At 50.4% G+C, this 15,973-nt stretch overlaps 1 protein-coding gene across 3 annotated transcripts in view; it reads left to right on the forward strand.

The window, feature by feature from the left end:
- The first annotated feature begins 1,300 nt into the window (after nucleotides 1-1,300).
- Nucleotides 1,301-15,973, forward strand: part of PXYLP1 (2-phosphoxylose phosphatase 1) — a 53,824-nt gene continuing 39,151 nt past the window's right edge. For 2 of the 3 annotated variants that reach the window (XR_015715709.1, XM_087824964.1), the window contains exon 1: nucleotides 1,301-1,379. The gene's annotated coding sequence lies outside the window, so the exon portion shown is untranslated. Of the gene's footprint in view, nucleotides 1,380-1,955; nucleotides 2,036-15,973 lie in introns of those variants that run through there. The other variant, XM_087824965.1, reaches the window with a different exon arrangement.

Below are 15,973 nucleotides of genomic sequence, written 5' to 3' on the forward strand. Positions count from 1 at the left end.
AAGGGCAGGTTAGCAGGGTTCGGAAGCAAACACTGACTGCACATTGAGCCTTCCAGTGGGGAAGGCATCCCAGGAGGCTGGGGAATGGTGAGACCACGGGGTAGATGGAGCTGGGAGTTGGGAAGAGAGAGAATTTGGTGAAAGAAGCGCTGATTTGAGATGGGAAGTTCTTAGCAGGAAAACAGAGAGTAGGGAAGCATGTGGGTAAGACGCGGGTGTAGTGCATGGATTTGGGAGCCATCGATACAGGCGTGAAATTAGAGGCCAATGACTAGCTCCTCCAGACAGTGGGCCGCCTGCGAGGCAACAAGCAGCGACACTGATGAGTGTCTGTTTTGCTAAGGCCCGTTGTGCACATGGGTCCTTACAGGCTTCCCACCGACACCGAAGGCCTACATTTGAAAGAAACGACCCACAAATATGGTTTCAAATCAAGTTCAACCCTCGGATGCCAGAGTTATAGAGACAAGTCGAATGCTCTGTACTTTTCAGTAGCCTCCGAGGGAGCCGCGGGGCGGGGCGGGGCGGGGGAGGGGAGGGGAGGGGGAGGGGGGAGGGGGGGAGGGGGGAGGGGGAGGGGACGCGGGCTGAGCGGACCCGCCCCGCCGGGGCGCCCGCGGACCACCCCGAGACGGAGCGGCAGCGAGGTCTCTTGCTGACACACGGGGCCGGATGTGGTCGGCGCCGGAAGAGATGCGTGGAGTAGGTGAAGGGGGAACGGGGGACGCGGTGGCGAGAGTCGTGACAGTTTGGGTCCACGCCGCAACAGTCACCCAGCCGTGACGGACCCCAACATGCGCGCCCAGCCCAGCCCCGGGGTCGGGGCGGCACCAGGGCACGCGGACGGCCCAAAGGCACCCGCACCAGGGTCCCAGGCCCCAGCCGGTTCGTGGACCCCCGCGTGCGTCCGCGCGGTCCCTGGTCCGAAGTCCCGCGCTGCGAGGCGCGCAGCCGTCCCTGCGCACTCAGGCGCCCGTGACCGTAGCTTTCGCCCGCCGGGAGCTCTGCAGACTGGCCCGTGTCTGGGGGCTGAGCTCGGCCCCCAGCGCCAGCGCCGTCACCGCCACCCGTTCCGCGCCCCTCTCCCCCGCCAGGTCGCGACGCCTCCTCGCGTCCCCGCCTCCGGGGCGGAGCTGCAGGGCGACCCGCGCGGGGCGGGCCATGCGCGGGACGCGGCTCGGCCAGCAGGGGGCGCCGTGGGCTGTCGCGCTGTCGCGCGGTCCTACCTCCCTCCAGCCAGGCGAGCAGTCGGCGGGCGCCGAATCGGCGCGGAACGGCGGAGCCGCGGCCGGGCCGGGCCGATGGGCGGTGAGCGCGGCGCGGGCCGGGGCTGGGGCCGGGCTGGTCGCGGTTGAGGATAACCGGCGCCGAGTCTCAAGGTGGGCAAGCGACCCAGCGTCCGGGGTTGCGAGGCTGGGGGGGTCCTCTGGTCGTGCCGAGGCCGGGACGACCCGGCAGTGTCTCCTGTGGCAGAGTGGTGGGGGGCTGGGGCGGGCTGAACCCCGCGACTCAGCCCCTCCCTCGTGCGCGCGCCCTTCCCAAAGCCCAGCCCGACTCGCTCCCTCTCGCTGAGCCAGCCCCTTCCTCAAGCCACCCCCGCGCGCCCTGGTCCCAGCACCCGCCCCCTGTCCCAGCCCCGGCGCCCTCTAACCCTGCCGACCACTGCGCCGCCCTGCCCCGGAGCCCCAGCCCCGACCTCGCGCGGGCGCCTCGCCCACCCCACTGCCTCGCGCTTCTCCCCCCGGCCCCGCGCCTCTCCCGCCTCGCCAGACTCCACCCGCGTCCCCGCCCCTCCAACCTCTCCCCTCGGCCCCCGCACCCCCGCCGCCGGAGTCCAGCCCGAACTCGAGCTGCCCGGGTCCCCCTTCGCCGGCAGTTCCCAGTCCCCGGCCTCCAGATGAGAAGGCGGCGGCAACTTCTCCGGGGCCTTCCTGGGGGTGGCTCTTCTCGCGGCTACCTGCGCCCCGCGCCCGCGGCGCCTCGGGGCCCCGCCGAGGGTCCTCCGGGCGCGGGCGGACCTGCCTGGACGCTCAGGGTAGGTCGGCGCCGCCCCGACCCCGCGGCGTGGCTTTTGCTCGTGAACCTGAGTATGTCGCGATCTCTTCAAGAAACTGGCTTTGTCACGCACAGAATTGCCCCCGCCCGGAGCAGGTTGCTTTCTCTGTGGCTGCCGCGGGCTTTCAAGTTGTACCTGTGGGCGGCTGGAGGGCGGCGGAGCCGGCGCCCGGGGAGCCATGTTTCCGCGCTCCGCTCGGCGCCGTGGCGAAGGAGCGAGGCTGCAGCCCCTGCGTGCCCAGGGTCTTCGTGGGAGGGCAGGGATGCGTCGTAAGCATTAGAAAAGTAAAAGCTGGGGAGATATGGGATCAGGAAGGGGGAGGTGTGAGGTGAATGGCCAGCGGGGCCTCGCGAGGGCTTCTCGGCTTGGGGACATTTGTTGCTCCTCGCAGAGGCCCTCAGATGAACCCGGGTCCGTGGAGCCGATAGTGCCCAACCCAGCTTTACAAACGTGACCCAACTGCAGACGGGGCTGGGCAACAAGTCCTTCCCCTCAGAGGTGTAGGTGCCCAGGCCGGACTTGTGTGGGAAGAGAGTTTAAAACAGATGGTTTGACCAGCCTCACGTTCCCTGGAGAAAGGTAGAGATGCGTGGTTACAGCCTGGAAGCCAGCGTGCGAATCTGCCCCCTCCCTTCTCCTGGCTTTCATTATGTCTCGGATGAAATTAATTGCTTATTGCAGAGAAATGACATGTAGGGGGTACATCTCTTTTAGGCATTGGCTCCAGGCCAGCCCACCCTCACTGATGCCTGGGAGGCTGCTTTGGGGCACCAGGGACAGGAGGGACCACCTGGCCTCTGGAGCACAGCACTCTTAAGTATTTGTGAAACTGCAGGATCAGTAACTTTTTTTGTTTTATTGATTGGCTTGAATAGTAATTAACTCAATATTCATTCACCCTTCAATAGTGAATTAATAATTAGCCCCAGAAGTCTCCCTCTGAGTGTCCACAAATTCCTGTGGGCACCTCCTCAGCCCTCACCACTCCTCTCTGTGATGAGTTGTTGACTCTTGGATGCCCCATTGGCCAGAGACAGGGTGAAACTATCTCTGTAGCCCCAGCACCCAGCCTGGCACCCTCTAAGTGGTAGGTACTCAGTGTTTGTCTAAAGAAATGGATCTCCTTCTTGAATCCAGTCTGTCTGAGTCCATAACCCATGTTTTCCCATTGTACTGCACTATTTTCAAAATGTTATCTTTAAATTCATACAATTTATATATACATATTAGATATATCCATACTAGAAACAAACTCATTTCTGGGTGTATTTGGGGCACAGAGCTCAGTTTTTGAATCTCTAACCTCAGTGGGGAATCCAGAATTTTCAGGAAGGAAATTAGTTGTCCTTATCCCAGAATTGGGGTGAGAGCGTGATGGGCCCTCTGGGGAGCTAAGGCTGTTTGCTGAGAGGTGAGTCCTACACAGCTTAACTGATAGGGCCCTGAGCTGTGGCCACAGCCTGCTTCGGCCTTCCTCATGCCTACCCATGACGGAGGAAGCACTTGGAGATGTGGTGTGCTTGTGGGGCCCACTGGCTGCTTCTGATTGCGCCATCTTCACTCCACTGGGCACTGCCCACCCCAGATAACTGCTTCCCAGGCAGAGCCGTGAGTGCCCCTTCTTGCACACTTCTGGCAGTATGGTTTGCAGTTCTGTTGGGGGAGGAGGCAGGTGTTTTTGGATAGTGTTTCTGTCGGAGGTGATGGTGACAAAGTGCAGCTCTTCTGCCTGTCACAGGTCAGCCGTGGAGAATACAGCCAGAGGCTGAGGGGGCAGGGGCACCTGGTGCACCTTTTTTCAAGAGTCCAGGAAGAACTGGAATTCAGAATGTCACTTGGATGCCTCTTGGATGCGTGAACCTGCACTGCCCACAGGTTCACTGCTGTTGTGTGTGAGCTTATCTTTTTTACCCAGACTGTCTCTGTCTCCAGGTCTGGCTCTTACCCAGAATTCCTGCCGCTGGTGAAAATCTGTTTTCTAGAAGAGGTTTAATTAATGCCTGCATCTGTGAGTGAGAAAGGGCGGGAGGGGCTGAGACTGACTCTGCTATCTGGAGGTGGGTAGGCCAGGATGGGAGAAAAATCGAGGTCCTAAAAATTCAGAGGGAAGACTTCAACCCTGGCACAAGGTTCTTGGTTGGTGGATTAGGACTTGTGCCCACAGTCTGGTGTAGGGATTACCAATAAGAGCAAAGTCACGGAGATAGGGGAAATGGACCCGCAGTAACCTGAAATAAGGTTTGCTGGGCCCACCATTCTGGTTTCTAGAAGGCTTTGAAAGCTGTCTGAGAGCTGAGCTAGCAAAGTGGGAGAGCACTGAGCCATCTTAAGTTTTTGAATGATGGTTGTGCCCCTTTGGAAATGATGGCTTGAGCGACGTTGGTCTGGGGGAGCCACCTTATACCTGAGATGCTGAAAGGAGAGTCCAGGGGAGTGGCAAAGGGAGAAGCACCCAGGAGGGTCTGTGCACCTACACTTAGGGGGTGAAGAAGAGACACCAGCTGCTTTCTGCTAGGGTTGTGGGCATTTTGTCAGAAGCAGCCTCCCGTGGCCCCTTCTTGAATCTGCAGAACAGCCTTGCAGATGGATTAGGGCCTGGAGGTACTTCAAGGCAGCTATGAAGAGGCACCTGTGAGCCAGGAATGAATTGCAAGGTCTGCTCTGAGTCCAAAAGGCAGGTGGGTCAGGGTGGCCTAACTGAGTCACAGACTCCACCCCCAGAACCAACATGCTGCTCTGAATGCTAGGGCTTTGCTTGGGGGAAGACACTGGCTTTTGGAAAGGGACAGGTCAGTCAGCTTCGTTCAGAACATGGAGGAAGTTAATGATTAAAAAGGCACTGTGAAAAGAACTCAGAGGAGCCTTGTGGAGTAGTTCCTACAGCCCGGGGGCACCTGCACCTGTATCCTCTTGGCTGGGTCATCTACGCATCCTTCTGCCTCTCCCTCCCTCTCTTCCTCCCTCTCCCCCAGCCCTATCCATCTGCACTTAACACAGTGGAGCCCCCTCTGTGCTAGTACTCGAGGGTAGGGGAGAGTTTGGGCAACTCAGACATCTAGTAGTAGCAACTGTAGGAACTTGAAAATTCTGTTTGTTTGCACAGTCACTTCCCCAACTTATACATTTATGTTTTTGTAATGCTAGGCATCCCTTTGTCATCTGCTTACCACTCTCTGTGCCTCCGTGTATAACTGACTTCCTTAGAGAGAGCTAATCAATAGCTTAGAAACCAGAGCTTTAACAAACAGACTGAGTTGAAAATTGGTTTTGACACTCCCGTCCCTTCCTTCCTCTCCACTCCTGTACGTGGTGAGAGGTATCATTTATATCAGATTTATGAACAGGTCGAATACTATTTGCCCTCCCCCTCAATTATATGGAGACACATGTCTTTCCAACCAATAGAACCACAGCTAGCTTCCCTAGACCTACCTCATTCTTGCATCCAACCCCAACTTCAGGCCTTCAGAGCTACAGCAATATCATTTTGAGCTTTTTAATTGCTAATTTTGTCATCTGCTAATGTAAGAGAATATAAAGTTAAATTAAAACATTTACTGCCTCATTAACTCTTTATGCTTCTAAAGTGAACGAAGCAGCTAGATTAAGGTAGAGAAAAGTTATTAAAGTTACAGTAGAAATGTATGGAAGCTCAAAGATAATAATGAAAGGAAACAGTCTTGCAGAAATAAATTGTTAAGCTTTAAACATGGTTACTAAAACATGTAGAGGTAAATAGGAACTTTTTTAGTAGAACAGACAAGTATAGAATTTTGACAAGTACAGATTTATGAGTATAGAAATTTTGATCCATCATTGTATTGAAGTATACTGATTATTATGATCATCCATTATGCTTATGCAGTACCTTATCATATGAACAGGCAAACTTGTCTGTGATCTTGTTCAATCCTTCCAGCAAGCCCGGGACCTTCTTTGAGATGGGAAAACAGGACCACAGGGTGTTTAAAAGGCTTCCCCTACAATTCATGTACCTCGAGCAGAGAATACTATATAAACCTAGATATTCTTGCTACAGTGGCTTGATAACCAAATTTGGTTTCATAGTTATTTAAAATTAGGTGGTCTCCTGCTTAGGTATCGGTTTTCATTAAAAGTCAAACAAACAGAAACAGCATGTGCTCAGCACCATCAGAAACCTCCTGGGAGGATGTCTCCGGGTTTGTGGCTATCAGATGTTCTCAGAGGATGACTTCCTAATACTAGAGCACCTGAGTCTGGTTGTGCATTCAGCACACTGCAGTGGTTAAGAGTGTAGACTCTGAAGCTAGACTGGCTTTGAATTCTGGACCTAGCATTACTAGTCTCGTACCTCTGAGCAAGTTCCTTAACCGCTCCGTGCCTCAGTTTCCTCATTTGTAATATTGTGATGATGATAATAATACCTAACCCATGGAATTGTTGTGAAGCTGAAATGAGATTGTACATGACAAGGACTTAGAGCAGTGCCTTCCTTGCACATGGTACGTGCTTAAAAAATATTAGCTGTTATTACTATTTATTCATTCTTTAAAAATACATTTTTGTGCAACCAGCTGCACTGATAAAATGAATATAGGTGAATGATAAGACACACAGTCTCTGTCCTCATGGAACAGAGGACATGATACTTAAGTTAATGGCAAAGGACATGAATGGTAGTGCAGACATTTCCCAGGCACTCACCTGGCTCTTGGCCACCTTGTCACAGCCATTAGAGGCTACGGTGTGGCCTATAAAGGGGTCACCATGGTGGGTGAGGGGCTGATGATCTTTAGCTGGTGCACACTGGTATGACGTGGCCTTGCCAGCTGTTTAAGACAGGCACACATTTGATTGGTATTTGTCGGGCACATGCTGGTTGTTAAAGTTTTAACTATCATTTTTGGTCTAAGGTTGTTAGCGGGAAGTGTAATATGAGACCATAAACTCAATATTTACTCACCTGGTTTGCCAGCCCTGTTCTCGGTCCTGGTCAACAGCATACTGGCCTGACCACTGTTTTGGACTTGGCTCTCCAGCAGCCCCAGAAGCCCATGAGACTGTCAGGAGACCCATTTCTCTGAGTGAGAAATGGTACAGCTGCTCCAGGGAGCAGGTAGGGGACTGATGTGGAAGGCCAGACAACCATATTTCCTGCGTCTTCCATAGCTGGAACCTCCTTGACGTGAAGGTCTCTGGGAAACTGTTGATAGGCTTGGGTTTAAGAAACTGGTCCCGGAAAGGGAGGTCCTTCCTCCTCGGACCTCGCCCTTGCTTGCTTATGTGTCCTACAAAGGAACTCCCGATGCAGCCTCCCCAGCTAGCCCCTGCCATCACAGAGCTGGCTCAGGGCCTCCAGTGGTCGCAGAGGACTAGAGAGACCGCCTGTGATCGCTGCCTCAGGAACCTGAGCGCTTCTCTGCCTTGTGAGTGTAGTTAGCACACCATCTGCTCTGCCCTGGAGTACTTCACACTAATAAGTCAGCAGTCAGACTGGAAACCTGATCATCAGGTCTCTTATGGGGAGCCTGCTTAAACTACTGGAATTTGAAGTGAATGAGGCTTTGTCTTTTTTTTTTTTTTTTTTAATACCTGCCCCACACTTGGAAAATAAAGAAATGGCAAATAGGCCCTGGTCGGTGTGGCTCCACTGGTTGGAGCATCATTCCATAACATCAAAAGGTGGTGGGTTGGATTCCCAGTGAGGGCACATACCCAGGTTGCCGGTTGAATTCCCAGTCAGCACACTTGCAGGAGGCAACCAATTGATGTGTGTGTGTTTTTTTCTCTTCCTCTCTCTAAAGTCAATTTTTTAAAAATCTTTAAAAAAATGACAAATAATGCCATTTGTTTTTTTAAAAAAACTTTTTTTTTGTATGTATGCAGAATTGAATTAAAAGGAGGAAAACCTTTCTCTAGTTTTCAAATGGTTCCCTAGGTGCTCTGACTTCTCTGGTCTTGGTTGCCTCTTGATTTCCCAGATGGGTCATCTTTTGTCGCCAATTTGTCTCCATCAGAGCTCCTAATGGAAACACAGACCTGAACAATCAAAGCTTGGACATTTATGGTCAAAGGTCATGGTATGGACAGTTGATTTTTTTTTTCTGTCTTCAAGGTAAAAAATTACTGTGTCTTCTTTCAGAAAGAAATTATATTTTAGGCAATGGCTAATGTCAGGAGGCAAGACTATCTAAGCAAGGCTGCTTCATCCTCAGTTCGAATAATTTCCAGCATTTCTAAGTTAACGGTGTATGAATTTTAATTTTCTCCTCTTGTGCATCTTGCTCTAATGACTGCTGATTATCTTGAAACAGCTGCATTAATTGATGGTGTTTAACAGCTCTACTTACAGTGAGTAATTGCAGTTGGCTTGGCTGAGCATAGCACATTCTTTTCACTTGCTCTTTAGCTTGAGGAGTGTTTGTTTGCTCTGTGTGCAGAATGCCAGAAAGGGAGCTGGGAACTCCTTGCCCCTGCCCGCCCACCACCCAGTGCTCACACTCCCCTGGGACGTCGTGTGTCATCACAGTATCCAGTTCCCACTGCATTAGGATTGTCCACTCATAGGCCTGTCTTCCCAACGTGACTGGGAGCTCCTAGAGGTCAGGGGCCACCCCAGCTCATCTCTAAATAGCCCAAGGACTGGCATGAAATAGGCTTTAATAAAGGTTGGATGAATGAATGAGTGGTTGCAAAGCAGTTAGAATTGTGTTTGGCTTCGAGCAACAGAAAGCCCTACCTTAGCAGCTTAAGCAAATAATGGTTTATTTTTCTTATGTAATAAGATGTCTGAAAGTAGGTGGTTGTTGGCATTGGTTTCAACAGCTGATGTCTGTCTGGACTGACACTTCTGTTATTTTCTCGGCCTTTCCTTCAGGATGGCAGAATTCCTTCAGGAGGGAGGTACCAGCCACAGTGGTACTTTTGATCAGGAAAGCAGACATTTTTCTCAAAACGCCCAGCAGACTTCCCTTGACATTTCATGGCCAGAACTGTGTCACATGACCATTCCCAGTTAAAAGGGCCATGTGAGTATTTAGCCAGTCACGTTGCTGCACAGAATAGTTAGGTAGGCTCACTGCTGAAAAACAAACCAGATATGTTTGATGGCTGAAAAGGATAAACATTTACTTTTTGCTCACACAAAGTCCAGAATGGTTGTTCCTGATCAGTGGGGGGTGTCTCTCCTTCCAGAGGTGATTTGGGGACCCAGGCTCTTAAGGCTGCCATGCTCGTTTGCATTAATCAGCACAAGAGGAAGGAGCATGGAGGATGGTGTTGGGGAGGAGTCCATAGACCAGGCTTGGAGGTGGTGAATTACCTTTGATAACCAGTCACATGGTCACACCTCCTGCAGCTGACGCTGTGAAAGGTGGTCCAGCTCTGTGCCTGGGATAAAGAGTATATGGGTTTCATGATTAGCTGGCAATCTCTGCCACACTGTTTTCCCCTCCCCTAAATCAGGATTCCCTTAGCCAGGAAGAAGGAATGAATATTGACGGGCAACTAGGGGTGTCTGTCTCAGAAGGAAATACTGTGCTAAGAAGGCTCCAGCCAAAAACAGTCTTTATTCCCAGTTTATCTGTCTTCAATCCCTGTTTCTGTTCCCACTTTTGGGAACTGGGCCAGCAAGACAATGGAAGGTCCCCATTATCCCTGTTTCTTGCCCCAGGACATGTTCTTAACAGCTTTGTAGTAAAGAGTTCTAGACTATCTCCCTCAGCAGCTGGAGGTTACATTAGAAAAAAATGGCCTTCAGCCCCCTCAAGGCCAGAGGAGCCTATGAGAACTCCAAGCCTCTGAGAGCTCCTTGCTCATGAGCCTGCAAGTGCCCCCACTCACCCCGCCTTCCAAAGTTTCTCCTGCTATTCAACCCGAATTCCAGCCCACATCTGGAGGGGTGCAGAGGAGAGGACACAGCAAAGTGACCTCTGCTTCCCACTCAAATTCATATTAATATTTTCGCAACCACTTCCTGCTATTTTCCCCCAGTAAACATTAATGAATGATCCATTGATCTATTGGGTTTTAATGCTTTGTTCTTGTTCAGTTTGCTGTAGGTTTCTGTGACAGCATCCGTCTTCATGCCCTTCTTTTCTCCCTCCCTCCCTTCCCTCCCACACACACCTACTGAGCACCTGGTGCTTACTCAGCTCTGTGCCCACCCAGCTCTGGAAGAGGCAGGCAAAGAAGCTGACACAAGCCTGTGGTACTGATGAAGGTGGTGGGAGGGCTGTGGTTGCCCAATGTTGGAGGACCTCACCCAGCTTCAGGGTCAGGCAGGGCTTCCCTGGGGAGGTGGCATTTGAGCTGAATTTGAGCAGGAATTAACCAGATCAAGAAGGCATTTGGGCCAAGAGAGTGAAATGGGCACAGACACCGAGTTATGAAAAGGGGCGTGCGGGCTTTCAGGCAACAGTGAGTAGTCCAGTGTCCCGGAGTTGGGCTGCTATGGTGTGGTCATTCACTCATTTAGCACAGTGGTGAACAAGGCAGATAAGGTACCAGCCAAAAGGGAGCTCTGGGTCTGGGGCTATAAGGGTGATGAGGCTGCAAAGGAAGTTGGCCAGAATCTGAGGGTTTGGCTGCTGTCCCAGACATTGCTCCGAAAGGTTTGCTGTTGGAGGCTCAGTAGGATATGGGCCCCATTTCTTGTGCCATCACCTCTCTTGCCCCATCCCTCTGTCTCTGATTCTCATCTGGTCCTTTGCCCAGGCATTACTCAGGCTATAAAAATAGAGGCTGGCATCAGAACACCAGCATGTAGTTGGTGGGGAAAGCTGAAACTGTCATTACATATCAAGATATGTGCCAACAAGATTTTGGGTGGACCGCTTTTTTGGAACCCCCAAGGATGAAGCTCTAAAGTTGGCTTCCAATTTATTTTTTCCCTTTCAATTCATACCAATAATTCTGACCACTTGGCTCAGAATGTGTGCTGCTTGTGCCTATCACCCACTCCATGAGCACATTGAAATGAACAGTTAAGGCTGTGGGCCTGCCTGATTGGAGGGGCTGGGTCACCTCCATGAGTCCATGCTGCCTGAGAAGGGACGGGCTCTTAGCCTGCAGTTTTACTCTGTTTCTCTGAGGACTTGAGGGCTGAGAGAGTTCACAGAGTTAGCAGCAGCATTTATTGTGATGAATGGCCCCAAGGGTGGTCTCCTTTATTCTCTATGCCCAGCCCTGTTTATTAGGGTGGAATTGACAGTGCTAGGGGCGAGGCTTGGTGCAGGGACAGGAACCATAGGGCTAGTCTAAGTAAGGCTAGTGCTAAGTGTAGGGCACTTTGTTTCCAGGTGGGGAAACTCAGACCAGTCCTGTGGTGTTTGCTGGGTGCCTTCTTGGTACAAAGGGCTGTAGGGAATGCATAATAATAAAGTTACTACCTTGATATTGTGATTTATATTAGAGAATATGTATATTTGTTCTTTGTCCCTGTTTCGGGCACAGACCTTCTAAAACTCTTGGAATTTCCTGTGATGAGAGCAATAATGGTGTCTTTTATGTTAATGAGGTGACTTTTGGCAAGGCCTCAGGTAACCTAAGGATGAAGGCTGGTTGCCAGGAGAACCAGCTTTGTGATTAGAGGGTTGGAATCAGTCCCACCCTCAGACCTCTGGGGAGAGGAGAGGGGCTGGAGGTTGAATCAGTCACCAGTGGTCAGTGATTTAATCAACCATGCCTATGTAATGAAGCCTCCATAAAAACCTAAAAGGATGGGGTTAGGAGAGCTTCCAGCTTGATGAACATGTGGAGATTTGAGGAGAGTGGCACACCTGGAGAGGGCACGAAAACTATGCGACCTTTCTCACATACCTTGCCCTATGCATCTCTTCCACCTGGTGGTTCCTGAGTTATATCCTTTTATAATAAACCAGTAATCTAGTAAGTAACATTCACTAGAGATGAATGATCTTTTCATTTTTTGCCAATCCGAAGGGTGAGAGATGCCATGTCATTTTGAAATTTGTATTTCTTTCCATCCTAGTTTTCCAAACATATACATATATACATTTTTTAAAAACTTAGAGTCATGCAGTGCATGGTTCTGTATCCTTTTTTTTCCACATTAAGTCACATTAAAATTTTCACATTTTCTTTTCTAGGTCATTGCATTGTCTTCAAAAGCTCAATTGCTCAGGGGTGCTGTCTTACTGAACTGCTGCAGGCACCTGGAGTATTCTTTATCTTAGTTTATGTCTTTAATTTTCAAAGACCCTGTGAATGACCAGTAACAGAAAAGAAAAGAAAGCAGAAAGAGTACCCTCTGCAGAGAACTAACACAGGGCCTGTCCAGTAAATAGGAATCAAATTAAAGCCTGAATTAGATGTTTGCTCAGGGGCTCATCCTTTAGGCATTTGTCAGTGAGGTGCCTAAAATAGTGCCGTGAACTCTTGTTATATACACACATTGAACACTATATGTTAAATGAAGCAGCTTCACCTTTTTCATAGGCTCCATTATGAAAAGTGCACAGCTTGTTTTGTTGTTTGGATGGAGGGATCGTGGTACTTCCAGAGCATTTAACATCAGTGAAAATGTTGACAGCAAAAATGGCACCAGGTATTTAGACCAGTGGAGTCAGACCAGACCTCAGTTCAGCAACCTCAGTACTTGAGTTCTGGCTAAGAAAGAATTCAAAGCCAAGACTCACACTATAAGCAAAAGTTTTTTTAGAAAGTCACAGAAATAGAAGAAGTGAGCCACAGAAGAAATGGGTTCAGGAAACAAGTTACAGTGGCCCTTGGAGCTTAGGAGAGAGAAGGGTAAAAGTAATACCCTTGGGAGAAAGAAGAGGGGGATGGGAAAGGCCCTGGTGTGTCCGAGAAAGGGAGAGTGGGCTGGATCCTCTGTCCTAAGGGCTTTTAAGGGTGGGGATTTTAGGTGAGGTCCCTGTGGAGGATCTCAGTAGAATATTAATCAGCTTTCCAGGGTTGTGGTCTCTACTGATTGGTCGGCACCAGGGCAGGGGGTCATTAGTCAGTGATGCTGGTCCTGATGTCAGCATGGGTCTGGTTTTACTGCTCTTCTGGGCCTGGAGCTGAAACACAATTGAGACCTAGATGTTATCCCTAAGGTTAATGCCCACGGGAGCGGTCATGCAAGGGCCTGCATGGGAGCTGCATGAGGCCACTCTTTGGCCTTGTTCCTCCCCCAGGGAGGGGGGGCAGTCTGCCACATGACTAACGACATGGCAGGGGAGGAAAGGTTACCCTGGGGGTGAAGTCCTTGTTTTCCCAGTTTTGCCAGTTGCTAGGTACCCAGGGCATTCCACCCTGGTGACTTTGTGTACCTGTCCTATTGTCCTTACTCTGCTCATGTCTGTCTAACTGCCTACCACAAAAATATCCAGGAAGTAGTGTCGTCCTGAACTGGCAAGTCAGAAGAGCTGGCTTCAGATTCTAGCTCTCACTCTGACTGAGGTGTAAACTTGAAGAAGACACTCACGCTCTTGGGTTCCCTGGGGTTTGTGTAGTGAGGATGACCAGGTCTGAGTAGGTTTGGAAAGCCTAGTAGAGGATAGGCTAGTAGTTAGAGACCAATTCTGGCTCAGCATTAATGAGAATTCTGAGAATTAGCACCTTCTGATACTGGAATTGGCTGTTGTGGCATCATATAAAATAAATATTTGGTCTTTGTCTCTGGTTCCTGGCACACAGCTCCTAAAACCCTTGGAAACTCCAGAGTGCTAAGAGTGTCTTATGCTAATGAGATGACTGAAAGCTGGGAGCCCCCAGAAGCTTTAGAATGTGGGTTGATTGCCAGAAAAACTAAGGCCCTATTAGAAGGTTGGAACTTTCAGCTCTACCCCCTGACCTCCAGGGAGATGAGAGGGACTGGAGGTTGAGTTCAGGCACCAATGACGAGTGATTGAATCAATCATGCCTACATGATGAAACCTCTATGAAAACCTCTAAACAGAGAGATTTAGAGAGCTTCTAGTCTGTGAACACATTGAGGTGCCAGGAGGGTGGCATGCCCTGAGAGAGCATGGAAGCTCTGCCTTGCCCCACACCTTTCCCTGTGTATTTCTTCCATTTGTGGTTCCTTTATGATAAATCTACAGGAACAGTAAGTAAAATGTCTTCCAGAGTTTTGTGAGCTATTCTAGCAATTACTGAACCTGAAAGGGGTGGGGGTTGTCAGAAACTGCCCAGTCTCCCGGACATTGTAGCCAAGTTGACAGAAGTAGGAAACCTGAGGACCTGTTACTTGCAACTGGCATGTGAAGTGGGGGCCGTCTTTGAGATGAGCCCTTAAACCTGTGGAGTCTGATGCTAAGTCAGAACTGAATTGAAATTGTAGGACACCCAGCTGGTGTCCAGAGAGTTGGAAAATTGGTTGGTGTGAGACAAAGGAAACCCACACATTTGGTGTCAGAATTGTTGTGAGTAAAACAGCTGAACTGTATGTTGCTGGTCTCCAGAAATGTTCTGACATGATCTGCCAGCTCCGTGCAGGCTTTGTCCAGCACTGGAGACACACCTGTGAACAGACCGACACCATTGCCACTGTCAGGCGGCTTATGATTAATGGCAGGAGACAGACAGACAGGAATTTCAACATGGTTATTTGATTATGTAATAATAGTCCTGGGAAGTGTTAGGAAAGAAAAAAACAGGGCGACTTGAGAATGTCATGCAGGATGCTGATCTAGACAGGGGAATTCAAAGGCAGTTTCCCTGAGAAAGTTATCTTTGAGCTGAGGTCGAGGGCTGATCAGGAGTCAGCAAGGTGGGAAAGGTGGAGGGTCAGAGCAGAGGTAACGTGCTAGCTGGAGGAAGGCAGAGACAATGGATTGCTGGTGGCTGTAGTGAGCCTCTCTGTTCATCCAACCATTCATTCATCCATTCATTCATTCATTTATCCAACAAGTATTGATTGAGCAACTGCTCTGGGCCAGGCACTGGGGATACAAGACTAGGAGCAAGACTGACAAAATTCCTGCATCATGAAGCTCACTATTGCTACATAGCAATTCCTCTTCAAACTTGGTGACTTCAAACAACCAACATTTTACTGTTATCTTCATGGTCTGGAGGTAGACTGGGCCCAGCTAGTGTTTCTTGCTCAGATCTCAGTCATTCAGGCAGTGGCTGGTCTAGAATCATCCGAATGTTCCCTCACTTACGTGTCTGATGCCTGGGCTGGAAAGACTTGAACAGCGGGGACTGCTTGGGCATCCCTGTCTCTGGGTGGCCTCTGACCTGGTTTCTCCAGCATGGTAGTTTCAGGGTGCCAATGCAAGTAGCCCAGGAGAGCACAAACCAGGTAGAACCTGCATGGAATTTTCTGACTGGCCTCAGACGTCAGGCTGCATCATTTCTATCCCATTCTACTTATCGAGGTAGTCCCAAAGTCTGCTTAGGAGACCTAGAACCCCCTCTTAATGGGAGATGTGCTAGAGAATTTGTGAAGATGCTTGAAAACTACCACACTCTGGTCTCCTGAGCATTTTAGCCTTGGCTTCAAACCTTTCTATATGCCTTGGCCACCCGTGTCCTCCCAAGAAGACTGTTATGGCCTTATATCCTGGCTCCAGCCTGCTCCTTGGGGTCCCCCCCCATCCCAAGCAGATTCAGAGGGACAGTTTTCTTCATCTCAAGTTATTTCTTTTTCTTGCAGGGGTTGGTGCCCCCTGTGGACTGGCACCCCAGGTACCTGCCCCACTGACCCACCTCCTAATTGTGTTGTCAGAGGACATGCATGGACACAGGCCCCCATTCCCCAAGGAGCAAGGCTCTTTTGTGGGTCTGAGAGATGGCCAGGATGGCTGGGGGTTATAGTGCGGGAGCTTGAGGTGAGGCTGGACTGACAGTGGGGCCTTGTAGGCCATGGGCAGGGTTTGATGGTCATCCTGAGGACATTATGGGAAACTGCTAAAGGGCTGAAGTTCTGGTGCCACCTGCCGGGAAGATTGTAGAAAACAT

The sequence above is a fragment of the Miniopterus natalensis genome, chromosome 15 (genome assembly GCF_054644295.1).
Source record: "Miniopterus natalensis isolate mMinNat1 chromosome 15, mMinNat1.hap1, whole genome shotgun sequence".
NCBI classification, from domain to species: domain Eukaryota; kingdom Metazoa; phylum Chordata; class Mammalia; order Chiroptera; family Miniopteridae; genus Miniopterus; species Miniopterus natalensis.